Below are 17,833 nucleotides of genomic sequence, written 5' to 3' on the forward strand. Positions count from 1 at the left end.
ACATCGTCAATTCCATTTGGGACACTCCCTGCGCAGCACTTACCCGAATAATGGATTGTGGGACTTGTGGTTCCTACGAATCACAGGTGGTGAGCAGTATCCTCAGGTGGGGGTGTGACGACTCGCAGCCAATGAGACTGTGGCAGGCTGTTATTTAAATGGGTGAATGAATCACCAGTAAAGTGAATGGCGTCTGAGGAAGGCAGAAGGTCTGCCAAAATGCATTATGCCAGCAAACTCAAATAAATGCTTCTACCTGATTCCCCGCTGTGGCCCCTGCTTCTTTGCTTGCTGGAGAGGGTTCTGTGGATATATATATATATATATATATATATATATATATATATATATATATATATATATATATATATTTTCCACCAAAGCATCCTCGATTTAAAAGCGCGCTCAGCACCAGTCAATCCTTCTTGGCAGAGCTGTCTTTATAATGTTCAAGGCAATATTCCTAGCCTTACGCGTTTCGGGGCTCCTGTCCCCTTGTTCACAGGCAGATGGACATGCAAAGGAGCCGATTTCATTTAAATGAGCATTTTGCACACGTGACTTTTCTAAGCTCTTTAATTGGCTGCAGTCATTAGTAGCACAATGCTGCATGCTGGTCAACGATGTGCACAATGTTATAGTAACATCCATTAGTTTATTTTGCTCGCTGTATTCACCTGTAGTAGGCTCAGTTCCTTTGCATCACTCTGTCCCCTCGACATTATTCACAGTCTTTTTCCTTCGCCGGCTGGCATTCCATAAGTGGAGACTTCGAGGAAGTTTCTATGTCTCCAGATGGCCCTCAGTCATCAGAGGCGGCGCGCTTTTGCGGCTGACATGCTGCCGCTAGCAAAACATTTTTCCACCAAAGCATCCTCGATTTAAAAGCGCGCTCAGCACCAGTCAATCCTTCTTGGCAGAGCTGTCTTTATAATGTTCAAGGCAATATTCCTAGCCTTACGCGTTTCGGGGCTCCTGTCCCCTTGTTCACAGGCAGATGGACATGCAAAGGAGCCGATTTCATTTAAATGAGCATTTTGCACACGTGACTTTTCTAAGCTCTTTAATTGGCTGCAGTCATTAGTAGCACAATGCTGCATGCTGGTCAACGATGTGCACAATGTTATAGTAACATCCATTAGTTTATTTTGCTCGCTGTATTCACCTGTAGTAGGCTCAGTTCCTTTGCATCACTCTGTCCCCTCGACATTATTCACAGTCTTTTTCCTTCGCCGGCTGGCATTCCATAAGTGGAGACTTCGAGGAAGTTTCTATGTCTCCAGATGGCCCTCAGTCATCAGAGGCGGCGCGCTTTTGCGGCTGACATGCTGCCGCTAGCAAAACATTTTTCCACCAAAGCATCCTCGATTTAAAAGCGCGCTCAGCACCAGTCAATCCTTCTTGGCAGAGCTGTCTTTATAATGTTCAAGGCAATATTCCTAGCCTTACGCGTTTCGGGGCTCCTGTCCCCTTGTTCACAGGCAGATGGACATGCAAAGGAGCCGATTTCATTTAAATGAGCATTTTGCACACGTGACTTTTCTAAGCTCTTTAATTGGCTGCAGTCATTAGTAGCACAATGCTGCATGCTGGTCAACGATGTGCACAATGTTATAGTAACATCCATTAGTTTATTTTGCTCGCTGTATTCACCTGTAGTAGGCTCAGTTCCTTTGCATCACTCTGTCCCCTCGACAGCGAGCAAAATGCTCATTTAAATGAAATCGGCTCCTTTGCATGTCCATCTGCCTGTGAACAAGGGGACAGGAGCCCCGAAACGCGTAAGGCTAGGAATATTGCCTTGAACATTATAAAGACAGCTCTGCCAAGAAGGATTGACTGGTGCTGAGCGCGCTTTTAAATCGAGGATGCTTTGGTGGAAAAATGTTTTGCTAGCGGCAGCATGTCAGCCGCAAAAGCGCGCCGCCTCTGATGACTGAGGGCCATCTGGAGACATAGAAACTTCCTCGAAGTCTCCACTTATGGAATGCCAGCCGGCGAAGGAAAAAGACTGTGAATAATGTCGAGGGGACAGAGTGATGCAAAGGAACTGAGCCTACTACAGGTGAATACAGCGAGCAAAATAAACTAATGGATGTTACTATAACATTGTGCACATCGTTGACCAGCATGCAGCATTGTGCTACTAATGACTGCAGCCAATTAAAGAGCTTAGAAAAGTCACGTGTGCAAAATGCTCATTTAAATGAAATCGGCTCCTTTGCATGTCCATCTGCCTGTGAACAAGGGGACAGGAGCCCCGAAACGCGTAAGGCTAGGAATATTGCCTTGAACATTATAAAGACAGCTCTGCCAAGAAGGATTGACTGGTGCTGAGCGCGCTTTTAAATCGAGGATGCTTTGGTGGAAAAATGTTTTGCTAGCGGCAGCATGTCAGCCGCAAAAGCGCGCCGCCTCTGATGACTGAGGGCCATCTGGAGACATAGAAACTTCCTCGAAGTCTCCACTTATGGAATGCCAGCCGGCGAAGGAAAAAGACTGTGAATAATGTCGAGGGGACAGAGTGATGCAAAGGAACTGAGCCTACTACAGGTGAATACAGCGAGCAAAATAAACTAATGGATGTTACTATAACATTGTGCACATCGTTGACCAGCATGCAGCATTGTGCTACTAATGACTGCAGCCAATTAAAGAGCTTAGAAAAGTCACGTGTGCAAAATGCTCATTTAAATGAAATCGGCTCCTTTGCATGTCCATCTGCCTGTGAACAAGGGGACAGGAGCCCCGAAACGCGTAAGGCTAGGAATATTGCCTTGAACATTATAAAGACAGCTCTGCCAAGAAGGATTGACTGGTGCTGAGCGCGCTTTTAAATCGAGGATGCTTTGGTGGAAAAATGTTTTGCTAGCGGCAGCATGTCAGCCGCAAAAGCGCGCCGCCTCTGATGACTGAGGGCCATCTGGAGACATAGAAACTTCCTCGAAGTCTCCACTTATGGAATGCCAGCCGGCGAAGGAAAAAGACTGTGAATAATGTCGAGGGGACAGAGTGATGCAAAGGAACTGAGCCTACTACAGGTGAATACAGCGAGCAAAATAAACTAATGGATGTTACTATAACATTGTGCACATCGTTGACCAGCATGCAGCATTGTGCTACTAATGACTGCAGCCAATTAAAGAGCTTAGAAAAGTCACGTGTGCAAAATGCTCATTTAAATGAAATCGGCTCCTTTGCATGTCCATCTGCCTGTGAACAAGGGGACAGGAGCCCCGAAACGCGTAAGGCTAGGAATATTGCCTTGAACATTATAAAGACAGCTCTGCCAAGAAGGATTGACTGGTGCTGAGCGCGCTTTTAAATCGAGGATGCTTTGGTGGAAAAATGTTTTGCTAGCGGCAGCATGTCAGCCGCAAAAGCGCGCCGCCTCTGATGACTGAGGGCCATCTGGAGACATAGAAACTTCCTCGAAGTCTCCACTTATGGAATGCCAGCCGGCGAAGGAAAAAGACTGTGAATAATGTCGAGGGGACAGAGTGATGCAAAGGAACTGAGCCTACTACAGGTGAATACAGCGAGCAAAATAAACTAATGGATGTTACTATAACATTGTGCACATCGTTGACCAGCATGCAGCATTGTGCTACTAATGACTGCAGCCAATTAAAGAGCTTAGAAAAGTCACGTGTGCAAAATGCTCATTTAAATGAAATCGGCTCCTTTGCATGTCCATCTGCCTGTGAACAAGGGGACAGGAGCCCCGAAACGCGTAAGGCTAGGAATATTGCCTTGAACATTATAAAGACAGCTCTGCCAAGAAGGATTGACTGGTGCTGAGCGCGCTTTTAAATCGAGGATGCTTTGGTGGAAAAATGTTTTGCTAGCGGCAGCATGTCAGCCGCAAAAGCGCGCCGCCTCTGATGACTGAGGGCCATCTGGAGACATAGAAACTTCCTCGAAGTCTCCACTTATGGAATGCCAGCCGGCGAAGGAAAAAGACTGTGAATAATGTCGAGGGGACAGAGTGATGCAAAGGAACTGAGCCTACTACAGGTGAATACAGCGAGCAAAATAAACTAATGGATGTTACTATAACATTGTGCACATCGTTGACCAGCATGCAGCATTGTGCTACTAATGACTGCAGCCAATTAAAGAGCTTAGAAAAGTCACGTGTGCAAAATGCTCATTTAAATGAAATCGGCTCCTTTGCATGTCCATCTGCCTGTGAACAAGGGGACAGGAGCCCCGAAACGCGTAAGGCTAGGAATATTGCCTTGAACATTATAAAGACAGCTCTGCCAAGAAGGATTGACTGGTGCTGAGCGCGCTTTTAAATCGAGGATGCTTTGGTGGAAAAATGTTTTGCTAGCGGCAGCATGTCAGCCGCAAAAGCGCGCCGCCTCTGATGACTGAGGGCCATCTGGAGACATAGAAACTTCCTCGAAGTCTCCACTTATGGAATGCCAGCCGGCGAAGGAAAAAGACTGTGAATAATGTCGAGGGGACAGAGTGATGCAAAGGAACTGAGCCTACTACAGGTGAATACAGCGAGCAAAATAAACTAATGGATGTTACTATAACATTGTGCACATCGTTGACCAGCATGCAGCATTGTGCTACTAATGACTGCAGCCAATTAAAGAGCTTAGAAAAGTCACGTGTGCAAAATGCTCATTTAAATGAAATCGGCTCCTTTGCATGTCCATCTGCCTGTGAACAAGGGGACAGGAGCCCCGAAACGCGTAAGGCTAGGAATATTGCCTTGAACATTATAAAGACAGCTCTGCCAAGAAGGATTGACTGGTGCTGAGCGCGCTTTTAAATCGAGGATGCTTTGGTGGAAAAATGTTTTGCTAGCGGCAGCATGTCAGCCGCAAAAGCGCGCCGCCTCTGATGACTGAGGGCCATCTGGAGACATAGAAACTTCCTCGAAGTCTCCACTTATGGAATGCCAGCCGGCGAAGGAAAAAGACTGTGAATAATGTCGAGGGGACAGAGTGATGCAAAGGAACTGAGCCTACTACAGGTGAATACAGCGAGCAAAATAAACTAATGGATGTTACTATAACATTGTGCACATCGTTGACCAGCATGCAGCATTGTGCTACTAATGACTGCAGCCAATTAAAGAGCTTAGAAAAGTCACGTGTGCAAAATGCTCATTTAAATGAAATCGGCTCCTTTGCATGTCCATCTGCCTGTGAACAAGGGGACAGGAGCCCCGAAACGCGTAAGGCTAGGAATATTGCCTTGAACATTATAAAGACAGCTCTGCCAAGAAGGATTGACTGGTGCTGAGCGCGCTTTTAAATCGAGGATGCTTTGGTGGAAAAATATATATATATATATATATATATATATATAAAAAATGTTTAAAAATGTCAAACAATATGCTAAACAGTACAAATAAAAGCTACATTGGTGTTTAACTGATAAAACAAACTTCAAACTAAAACTAAACCAGCCAATAAAATCAAACTATAAAGAACCTTAACCAATACAATCAGACAATTAAATCAACAATTTAAAAGGCACATCAATGTTATCAACTAAATACTTCAAAAACGTCAAACGCTGCATGACATTAAAACTATGCCATAGTCTTTGACCTGACTCTTAAAAAGAAATGTATACATCTCGTCAAATACCTAACCAAGTAAGTACAACATATAGTTAGACTAAAACTGATTTGAAATTAAAATAAAAAAAGGTAAATAGTAAATAATTAGCTAAATACTCTCCAGATTTTCTCTCTTTCCATGTTTCTCCTTAAAAAAAATACAACTACAAAATGTTATTACCTGTCGCAAAAAACACATATCACAAACCGGCAAAAAGATATAACTAAGTAAACATTCATAAATATCAAAAAAATATAAATTCACCCCAAACATTTGTGAATATCAACCCAACTACCACAACCTCTACAAACAAATAAATATTTAAAATGAAACATATGCTTTTTTCTTCCAACAGAAAAGTAAGCACCCGCTCCACGTCAAACACCCCCAACTGAAAAGCTGCAAAACAGTGTGAGACATCTAACAGGAACATTCAGGTAAGTATGACTGTTAGAAGTAGTTGAATAATTCTATACGTTACTAACAAATGTATAAGCTTTAAAACAAATCTTTTTTTATATTTGTATACTACTTCTGATACAATGACAGAGATCTCAATAGATAAATCATACCAGAGGAAGGAAAGCAGTTACTATATCACATGGGCTATACATACAACCAAGAATGCACATCAGTAGAACATGTAAATTGGAAATGTATCAAATACTATTCTTATGTATGCTGTGAGAGAGCCTCTACAAAGATGATACTGTAATTCATGTAAGGGAACACAACCACCCCCCAAATATAGCAGAAATATAAGTAATGGAGGTATTGCAGGAAATAAGAGAGGCAAGAACTAGCTTCCAGGAACCCACAACCAAAATATAAAAACATATACTCCAGAAGTGCCCAAACACATAACCTATAACTACCTTAGAATGTTTAATTGCACAAACTAAAAAAAAGCCACCTGTGATACTGCTCCTGCCTCTAGAAGATACCAAGACATTGAATTACCTGAACATTTATCAATGACACATAATGAGGATTCTTTACTTTAATATGAAAGCCTAAACCATAACAAACAAATCCTAATATTTTCTACAGAAGATAACTATGAGACGATGAGTTCTGCCCATCTAATCCACCCTGATTTTTTGATCACCTGGTTTCGACATTTTACTGTGGGGGAGCTTCATAACCTGTGAGTCGCCCATGGTAAACTCAAGGCAAATGGACTGCCAGTGTGTAGCTTTTACGATAAGGCTGCTGTGATGCAGCATGGCTAAGCGGAGACTTCTGCAGTGCTCAGCCGGATAACTGTGCACAAGAAGCTTGGCTCGGGAGAGGTTCTAAAGGATTGGATATTGACCTGGCGTAGGGCTCATAATGTTAGTGAATGCTCATAGCGAAAGTCACTGGGGTTTACTGTCTTGTCTGCAATACACCTATGGGAAGCGCTACCTTAGAATGCAGCTTTTCTTCCCTTTGGCCTACAGAGACTAATGATATATTGAATTGGGGCATGACCTGTGTGGGAGAATCAATTCTGAAAATTCCAAAAAGATATCTGTACAGCTTACGGGTCATCCAGGATTGTATTATTTCTCTGGTTCAGCTCAGGAGAAGAGTCAAGGGCTTTTGTCAACTTGCTGTGGAAAGTTAACTCTCTGTCTCTCCAGATACAGTAACAAAGGCCACCTCACACAAAGGCACCAATTAACTGTGATTCACTCTGATCCTGAGGAGGAAATGGGTGGCGTGGAATGAACTGCATCAATCAATCAGTTTTCACACAGTACCAGGAAAGAGCCTTCCCAAGCCCACTGAACAAAGGATGGAGCACCGATCTCTGGTGCCAATACAGGAAGGGGCCTTTGAAGATTTGGTTGGAAAGGCCCTGGTAGTGATGTCAGTAAAGGGCAGAGTTGAGTCCCCCAGAGCAGATGTGACCAGTGACTCCTGTGTAACTCAATTTTTAAATATCCAGGCAGGTCGTGCAGGAAGTTTGGGAGAGGGTCAGAGAGGTGATGTAGCACCTAGGATAGGACAGAGGTGCTTCACTTCTGGAACCCTGGGACTGGAGGCAGCAGCCGTGGACAATTGGAAGGAGGAATATCCTGACATCCATCTGGACCCCGGGCTCTGATGACAGTTGCCCAAAGGACCAGTTGGGCTCTGCCCAAGATGAGGGAAGCTGCCCCCCTTACAGGGCCTAAGACAGGACTTCCGCATCAAGGAAGAGAGAGGCCAGGGTATAGAGCAAGAACAAAGCCTGACACTGGGAGTCAGTGGACCCAGCTCCCTGCAGAGTTCAACACCTTAGCGGCCAGAAGGTCAAAGGAAAGTGCTCTAGGTGGCTAGAGCTCAGCACCAGAAACAAAATGAGCCCAAAAGCATGCAAAATGGGCCACAGCATCTGAGATAGAAGCAGAAGAATATTGACCCCCATATTGAATATTTAACCCCCAGTGTGATACCAGAGAGCATGTAACTCAGCTGCCAAGCTGTTCTATACCCCCTGGGTAGGCCAGGGGCTGTGGGTTACCACATGAAGGATTTTGCCTAGTTAATGCCAGGAGGGTGTGCTCGTGGGGCCCCCTCCCCAGTGTCCAGTGGGAATGGAAACCCAATACCTAGGCCAATATTCAAACTGGGGAGCACAATTCTGGGCCCCCAATACCCAGAAAGGACAGGAGAAAGCCATTGCAAGCTCCTGAGAGGTGTGAGAGAGGGCTTTTACATTTGGCACATTTACTATCCTCATAGTGGGTCCAGCACCGGGGGCCATCACCAACAACAGTAAAAAAAATATAACGAGGCTAGAATATCACATATTTATACAAACAAGAAAATATAACATTTCCCACCCAAAACATTTCAAATAAATATGACATACTGTGCACTAGCTGCAGATCTTACACATTGTCAAAAGGGATTTCTTTAAAGAAAGGGTAATTCCAAAACAGGTTCAAAGACAAACACCTCTAAAATAAAGACAAAATCCCACCTGCAAAACACATTGCATTCCCGAAACTATATGTTCATTACACTTAATCATCAAAAATAAGTAAAATCATACAATATCACATAACATAACGATACATTACTAAAACAGTGTACAGAAACCCAACACCACACACTAGTGAAAAACACTACTATTAACACACTAAATGTACACAAATCCACAAACTGCCCTATACCTAACTACTAGACCTTCTACCTACATTCCCGTACCCTTGAAATCTTTTCAAAAACCTTTAAAAAGGTTTTACCTCTTATGACATACAGCAGTATTTTATCGCAAACTGGAACCCATAAAATAGACTAAAAATGACACAGTTAGTCTACAAAATAGAAGGTAGAGGTTAAAAAATGCAACTAATTGAAATTAAAAAAGACTTTCTCCACATAGAAATTAGTGGAAAATAATTTTAAAATGTTGAATCAATATAAAAAATTATTAAATTTTTAAAATATTAAACTGATGTTGAAAATATATACATTAAACAATTTAAGAAATGTTAAAAAGTGTCAAACGATGAAGGAAGTGGAAAATCTACAACAAGCAAGACTATCGAAATATAATTTTCACGGTTTATGTTATAATAAGAATGCATTAAAAATGATTTTATTTATCTATATCTAAAAGTTTATTTTTAGGTTGAAATATAAGAGCCTGATTCTTAAAGGCAAACAAAGACAAAAGTCTAACTTTACAACTTTCAGTATTCACAAAGGCTTTTATGAGTAGTAAAGTTTGTCTTTTGCCTCAGGTAAACTCACGTTTTGGTCTTAGTTAAACTTAAGATTAACCCTGGGCATAGTACATGTAGTAGCGCTACGCGTAGCTACACGAAGTGCACTTCGCACTACGCGAACTGCGTAGTGCACTGTGCAAAATGCTGTTCGCACTGATTGCACAGTGCCGGATGTTTGTCCGCACTGAGCAAAGCACATCTTGCACAGTGCAAGCGGTCGTTGTCGGCCGCTTGAGTAGATTTTTACTCGAGCGGCAGCTTTCTCAATGAGAGCAAACAGGCCCCATCCGCGTTGGAATCTCGCCGGGAGGTTTATTTTTTCACGATCGGCACCTTGATGTTGCTGATAGTGAACGAGGAAAAAGTCTTGCGGGAATGACATTTTGCTCGCTGGCGGTCGACAACTTGCTGTTGAAGACCATGAGCAAGCAAAAAATGACAGCTGTCCTACGTGTTTTTGCACTGTGCTCCGTGTAATTTGCGTAGTGCAAAGTAGTGCAAACTTCGCAAACTATGCGAGCGTAGCGTAGTGCTTTGCCCAAGATTACTAAAGACCAAAACTTAATTGGGCCTATATGTTTGAAAATGTAAAAATAAACACTTAAATACACTTTCAAAACAGAAATGCTATTAGAAAAATGTGTTACGTTGTAGCCCACTTACATTTCCTAAAAAGAGGTAGAAAGAATATGGGGGTAATCATTAGCTTTATCTTGGCTTCAGGGGGAGCTAGGCTCTTCTGGAAAAAGCTAAGGAGAACTTTGATGAAAGGGGGTCTGTCATTATCAGACTTAGGGCCAGACCAGATGTAGGTAGCCCAATACTGGTCCGAAATGGCCGAAATTACCGATTTTTGGCCTTTTCCGACCGGTATTTAGCTATGGAGATGTAGGGCCCTTGAAAACATACAGAATCAGTAATTTTACCGATTCGGTAATATTACCGAATCAGTAAAATTACCGAATCGGTAAAATTACCGATTCTGTATGTTTCCAATGTAGGTAGCACTTTTAACACTGCTACAGGGCTTTCAGGATTCGGTATTTACCATGCAATACAATTGCATGGTAAATAACGAATTCTTGTGTACATGCACATCTGTGCATGTACACCTGTGCCATGTGGTACACAGACATGCCCTTAGGGCATGTATGTGTGCCACATAGCACACAAGCCAGAAACAGGGGTGCAACAGGGTGTCAAAGTGACACCCTGTCACCCTTGCAAATTCAGTATTTTTACCGATTCGGTAAATACCGAATCGGTATTTGCTATTGAATCCTATGGGCTTCAAGGCCCATAGGATTCAATAGCTAATAACGATTCAGTATTTACTGAATCGGTAAATACCGAATCTTACTGAATCAGTATTTTGTACCGATTTTTTACCTACATAGGTTTTACTGATTCTTAAATACCGAATCGGTAAAATTAGGTATTTAAGAAATGGTAAAACCTATTTACCTGCATCTAGCCCTTAAACCTCTATTGCTTGACTTTCCGATTAAAAAACTGTAGAGTGCTTCTTGGGGCACTGGGTAGCACCACATGGGGTCAGATACTATCAGAGATGGTGGTATGGCTGGGACCAACTGTGTTTTTAAATATACATTCAGGGCTCCCACGTTTTTCAACAATGTCTGCCTGAAAGTTTTAAAAGCTGCACATCGTCTCTGGTAAAGGGTTAGGAGGATTCTGGTTATCAAGCACTACAATTATTTCTCCCCAGTTTGGGATTCGCGGGTACCCCAGAATGTTTGTTGGATAGGTTCTACCTCTGAGGAAGGCCGAGATAACTAGTTGGGGGGATATTTTCAAAGTGCAAGGGCTTCTGCCCTAGGAAGTAATTAAGGCAAAGGCAGGGAGCAGGATTAAAGTGTATACAACTCACATCTTGATATCTGAGTGCTAGTTCAGAGATTGGTGGTCCCTAGAAGGTTGAAGCATTGGTGCAAGATATGCAGCTGTTAAGCAAGGAGGTCTATATATGGTATCAGAAGTTCTCAGAAGCCGATGATGAAACTGTGGAGGCACTGTGTGGGACTTGGGAGAGTGTAATTCCAGAGTCCGAGCGGCCACCTGTACCACAAATCTATATTCTGTGGTTAAGCCAACATTTTAAAGAATCATTTTTATATCGCCAATTGAATATACTGGATACCTAGACTTGTGCGTTTCCTGATTCCAAAGTGTAAAAGATGCGGTCAGCCAGAAGTGACATGCACATGTTTTCTACTTGTCCTTCAATCAGTGGATTCTGGAACATTGTGAGCAATATTATAGCAGGTATTCTGTGTTTTAGGATTGTGATAAGCCCAGTGGTAGTGCTGATAGGAGTTGATACAAAGTCACTTAGCCTTTTGGGTAAGGCGCAGAGGGGCTAGCTTTTTTATTTAATGCTTCTTGAGATTAGAGTGATCTGCAGGCATTGACTGAGTGTGGCAGCCACCTTCCCAGAGGACTAGCTCAATGCTGCATGTTGTTCTTGCGGGGTGGACTTGGGCTGTATCCCTGGCAGAACAGATATTTATCTGGACAGAATTTATTATGTGGAGCGAAGTGGCGGTTTTGAAGAATGGAGCACTCCTATGATTACAAAGAAATACGGGTTTGTAGGCCCAGGATGGTGTGGCTGGGAAGCTTTCTGTGCAGAAGGTGTGAGGTCGGGTTTTAAGGGGTCACTTTAGATTGGAACAGCTAGGCTGATATGAGAACAAAAAAAATGTGTTACATGTCTTTATTCCATAAAAATATGTAATCAATCATATTTATTACAAACATACAACTCTTTTTTAAATTATATTTCCAAACACTAATGATACTGAATATATAACATAAACTACTTCTATTACATACAAATACAATGAAAACAAAGGACTTTCACAAATAAAATTGTAAAATAACATAATCATACTCCATTGTGAACCATTTTTTACTAAAGTGTTGGACACTAAAGGGATGACATTTACTATTCCCACTCCAATCTAAACCAATTTAGGGAAACGGTTGTACACTAAAGGAGTGAAAGACAGTTTCAATTGGGGAAAGAGTTGGACACTAAAGGATTACATTTACTATTACCACAACATTATAAACCATTTTGGGGAAGGTGTGGAATACTAAAGGGGTGACATTTACTATTCCCACTCCAATTTAAACCAATTTGGGGAAGGTTTTGAAACTAAACTGGTGACATTTACTATTCCCACTCCAATTAAAAGTAATTTGAAGTAGGTGTTAGACACACAGTTGTGGCATTTACTATCCACATTCCAATTTAATTTTGGGGAAGGTGTTGGGAAGTAAAGGGGTGTCATTTACTGTTTCCTATTCAATCTAAAATAATTTGGGGCAGGTGTTGAACACTAAAGGGGAAACATTTGCTATTCCCACTCCAATCAATAGCAATTTGGGGAAGGTGTTGGACACTAAAAGTGTTATGTTGACTATACCAATTCCAATGTAAACCAATTAGGGGAAGGTGTGATATATATGATTGTCACTCTACTCTATACTAATTTGGAGAAGATGTCAGACAAAAACAGCACTTATTCAAATATTAAACATCAAAAATCGGATTTTTTTAAACAAACTTTTCATAAATAAACCAACAGAATATACATATACACAATATACATTTATAGTTCATAAATAATACATATTTGTATTATTTTTATATTATATACAACATTCCAAAAATGATTCAAATAAATGTAAATACAACATTTTTTTAAATCGTTTTTACATTTTACATTTACATTGTATTTTTCTAAATAAAAAATAACTTATTTTAATTTCAATTACAATTTGCATACTTTTGTTAGAAACTGGGATTCTGGATGGAAAATGTAGGCACCCTGTCCAAGCAGAAGCCTCAATCCTCAATCCTAGTCAGTGTTAGACAGTTACACACTAAAAGATAACCTGTGCTTACCCTCTAGTAGCTTAGCACAGAGTAGTCAGGCTTATTTAAAGACACAATGTATAAAGTAATTAAAGACCCCTCACAGGATTATAAACATCCATTATAACATTATAAATATAACAAGTCCAAAATGACAACAATCTAATGCACACTAGTTTAGATAATTAATTTAAAAAGAATAAATGAAGTCAAAACCCTTAGAAGCAAGTAGCGCTGAAAAAGTTGCTTGAGGTTGCACTGGACCAGGATAAAGTCATAAATTGGACTGACCTTGTGGAAGCATAGGCCGGCTACAGAACCCAGGCAGGACCTGGTAAACTAAGTACCTTTCCTGGTCACAAACAGCAAGATGTGTCGATCCTCTCCATGAAGTGAAAGCGATGTGTCAGTTCTGAGAAAGGTGCCAGATTCAAGAGTCATCGAGCGATGAGCCAGATTCTGTGGCACAGTCAAGGAGATGAGTCGATCTCACCAAGCTGCAGCAGGGGTGATGCTATGTCCAATGCGTCGGTCTCCTGAGACAAAGTGCTGGATCCGATGCAATGCATTGATTTTACTCCTGAAACAGGGTTGATACACCTGTTATATTCGACACAGACAGGAGATCCATCAAAATCCATGTTTACAAGCATTTGGGCAACTTACAGAGAAGTGGGCACAGGAGTAGGGGGAGGGACTTTGATATCCCTAAGTCTCAAGCAACACTTTGTAAGTCAACAAGCCCTTGGAGATTACTTGGAGGGAAGGCTGAGTCCAGCTCTCTTTTAGCAGGCAACAAACAGAAAAGAAGGCCTTCTAGATCAGTAGTCCAGTTGAGTCCTTTAACCCCTTCACTGCTCATGACGAGCTCAGGTCGTCATGAGGCACGGTTGAGCTGTGCTGATGACGAGCTGAGCTCGTCATGTAAAATGGGATTTACTCATAGCTCAGCACCGGGGGGAGGAACCTCTAGCAGCCAAGGTGTTAAACAGCATAGCTGTCCTTCTGGGAGAGGTTCAGCTCAAGATCCAGAAGTGTCTGATTTGATGAGGTCAAAGATTCAGTACTTATACAAAAGTGCCCCTTTCAGCCCAGTCCCAGTCCTTTCTGCCAGGCTATCTATGGGGGTTATATCAGCCCATGACTTGGCGACAGGACACTATCTATTCAAGTAAAATGTTAGCTCCTCTCTTTCATCCTTCCCAGACAAGTCCATCAGAATGAAAATGTATGCTGATGGGTACTCAGACACACCTATCCGTCATGTGTGGAAGCTCTTTAGAGGCAATGCACAAAGTGTAGCTGTCACCCATCCCAGACGTGTATTGGAGGCAGGCTGTTGGGCACACAGAGCAGTAAGTGCAGAGAGATGACCACGTTCTAAAGGTGACATTTATAAAGCAATATTGTTAAATAAAACTTCACCAGTAAGGAGGATTTATTATTAACATTCCAAACATATGATACACTCCTCTCTGACTAGGAATTACATCTTAAAAGTGAACTAAGGAATTTCCAATGCTATCCAATGAGAGAAGTAGGCCTTGCAGAACATGAAAAACAAAATAGGCTGATTGTAACTACCAGGGCATGTCCTTCTTTTTACTTACATCGCACCCTGCCCTTAGGGTTACCAAGGAAATCCCTTAGGGAAGACTTATATGTAATAAAATGGGGAGTTTAAGGCTTGTCAAGTTGTTTCAAATGCCAAGTCGAAGTGGCAGTAAACTGCATACACAGGCAATGCAGTGGCAGGCCTGAGAAATGTTTGAAAGGCTACTTTTGTGGGTGGAATAATCTGTCCTACAGCTCACTGGTAGCATTTACCTTACATGCCCTGGGTATATGGTATACCATTTTACAAGGGAGTTACAATGCAATTAAATAGGTCAATCAGGTTCACACAAATTGCACACATGTTTAGGGAAGAAGGGCATGTACTTTAGCAATGATAAGCAGTGGCAAAGTTCTCAGAGTCCTAAGGCTAACAGAAATATTCAGCAAGACATGGAAGCTAAAAGCAAAATGATTGGGGCACGACCACCCTAAGGCTGGCAGGTCTAACAATCTTTTATGTCTTAAGATAAAAATTGTATTTACATAAAAAAACATTTATTTCACATTAACAAATACATTTTTGAAATATTTTTCTTTTGGTGTTATAATGTTATTGTTTAGAAATGTGCATTTTTTTACTTTAATATAATTTAAATATATACAAAATTATTATAAACTATTAGTTATTAATATTATTAGTGTACCAACATATATTTAATAATGAGACTACACTAAATTGTATATCATTAAAATATTGAACATTACATTTTAATTACATTATCCACTTAATTATAATCTCCCAACCGTTATTTTCTAACAACCCAATATACCACTGCTATCACAGATTATAAATCCATTATTTTTAGACATAAAAACAACAAAAAAACGAATTTCAACAATGTCATAGTTAATAAATAATCTTCCTAAAACACAAATAAAAAAATAATGACCATATATTATCAAACAATCTACAATAAATTACATAGAAAATAACATTTACAAATGATATTACATTTGACAATATTTTCTAAATCCATATTACGATCTTAAAAACAACACTTCTTACCTATGATACTTTCGACATATAGATCTTCTTTACACAATAATTTTGTATCATGATATTTTTGAAGTGATACTTTGTCCAAACACCTATTGACGGGTAGGCCTGAATAGGCAGGGATGACTGCGCTAAACTCAGCTGATCATCAGGGTAGGTGGTAACTGTCCCTACTCTTGGCACACCTGTGTAACATCCCCCTCACAGGTCTGTATGATGCACATGTATAACTTGTGTGCCCTAGAAAGGGGTCAAACAGGATTAAAACAACAATTATTGTGTATCCCCTGACTGTTTATTGAAGGACCCTGCTTTTGTCCTACCAGACTTATGGGTGGAGTCGCCTCACAAACATATACCCCATTAGAGGGGGAGTGTCCATGAGTCACACATACCACTCGCTAGTACAAAATATAAATGTGGCACCCCAAGGCACCCTCTTGGGAAAACTTTCTGGATCGGTGAAAAAATACAGAAGAAGCACTGCACCAGCTGTTTGAGACCAGGACAAAGAAATGGACTTCAAGTGTCATATGGCTGACCTCATGTGTAGCTAACGTGACAAAACAAGCTGCAAGATAACCTTTTTCCAAAAGTGCCCAGATCACCAGTAGCAATTTGACCTGTACTGGACCTTGTTGTTGGCCTCTGGTTGACACCCCAGTGTCTCTATGCGCTACTGTGAGGACCTTGGGGTAGGGGGGGTGCTTAGCAATGTAATCCTTTGGTTGTTTTGGCACCAGGAGAAAGTTTGAAAACTGTTTCTCCAGATGTTCAGCAGGACCCACTGGAAAAAACATCTGACAGACAGGTCCACATGGTTGGATTGAATTCCAGCTTCATTTCGCTCAAAGATCCCCATACCTCAAAAAAGTAACTAAGCCCCATTCTGCATTGGAACTTAAAATATTTTCAGTGAGAAATCTCCAAAGCTTTAGAGGAACCAACATATTTCACACACTTGGTCATCAGTTCTATGGCAGCGGGTACAGTTTCTGTGGCAGCCCAATATATTCTTGCATAGGTACTTTTCAGCACTCATTGATTTACATGGTGTTCTTTATTTTTCTTGGCAGTTCTCCCATTTAAATACTTTTTAAAAAATCATATCCTCAGTTCTCTCTGTTTGATTTTTGTTCTTTTAGTGTTATTTCTTTATTACTGTTACTTTTTATTGAGTTGTATCTTTGACTTTAGAACTCTTTTGGTACTTTTACATTTTTTACACGTTTTCTCTAATTCAGCCTGTCTGATCTGTGCCATAGCTACCATGGGTATGGAAATCTTTCATGGACCTGGAAGGTTACTAACTTTATTACATTACGTGTGATGGACCACTATCCACCCCAATTAATAATTCACTTTCTTACACCAACTGAATTGCCACATGAAGGTAAAGCAATAAACTAAAAAAAAATCCTTTAGCATGCTTAATTCTTCTCTCACTCACTATAAAATATCAATGATTTCGTCTTCAAATGTGAACTAGACTCCTTTCTCTACATGCAGGCTAAACATCCCAATGAAGGAAAGTAATTGAATGCTCAATGTACTCCTCCAAATAAACCTCTCACGAAGTCACATTGTCCGATTATTTACTTATCTGCACCAGTCTGTCCCCAAAAATCTGACATTCTGATCATATGATTAAGTTACCAATGTCAACCAGGTTAGGTTCAGAGATTCATGAGTTTTAAATGACTTGTAAAATGTTCAGATTAAGGCACATTTCAACAGAAACGCCCGTAATGAGAGTGGCACAAATAATTTGAGAAGATTAGCAGCCTGTGGAACTGTCTGTGAGAAACTTTACAAAACTTTCAGTGCCTGCCAAAGTGATGCAAAGCGGCACATGGCATTTACTATCACAAAATCAGCTTTACAATCATTTGTATTGGGGGGATTAATTAAGCAGATCATAGTAAACAGGCATACAACTTAACTCTATCCCCATTGACTAGGATAGTTAAACTGGGCTTTGTGTCGTTAACAAATGCCTACTTAAAGTACGTAGTCGTTTTTC

Source organism: Lissotriton vulgaris, chromosome 9, assembly GCF_964263255.1.
Source record: "Lissotriton vulgaris chromosome 9, aLisVul1.2, whole genome shotgun sequence".
Lineage (NCBI taxonomy): Eukaryota > Metazoa > Chordata > Amphibia > Caudata > Salamandridae > Lissotriton > Lissotriton vulgaris.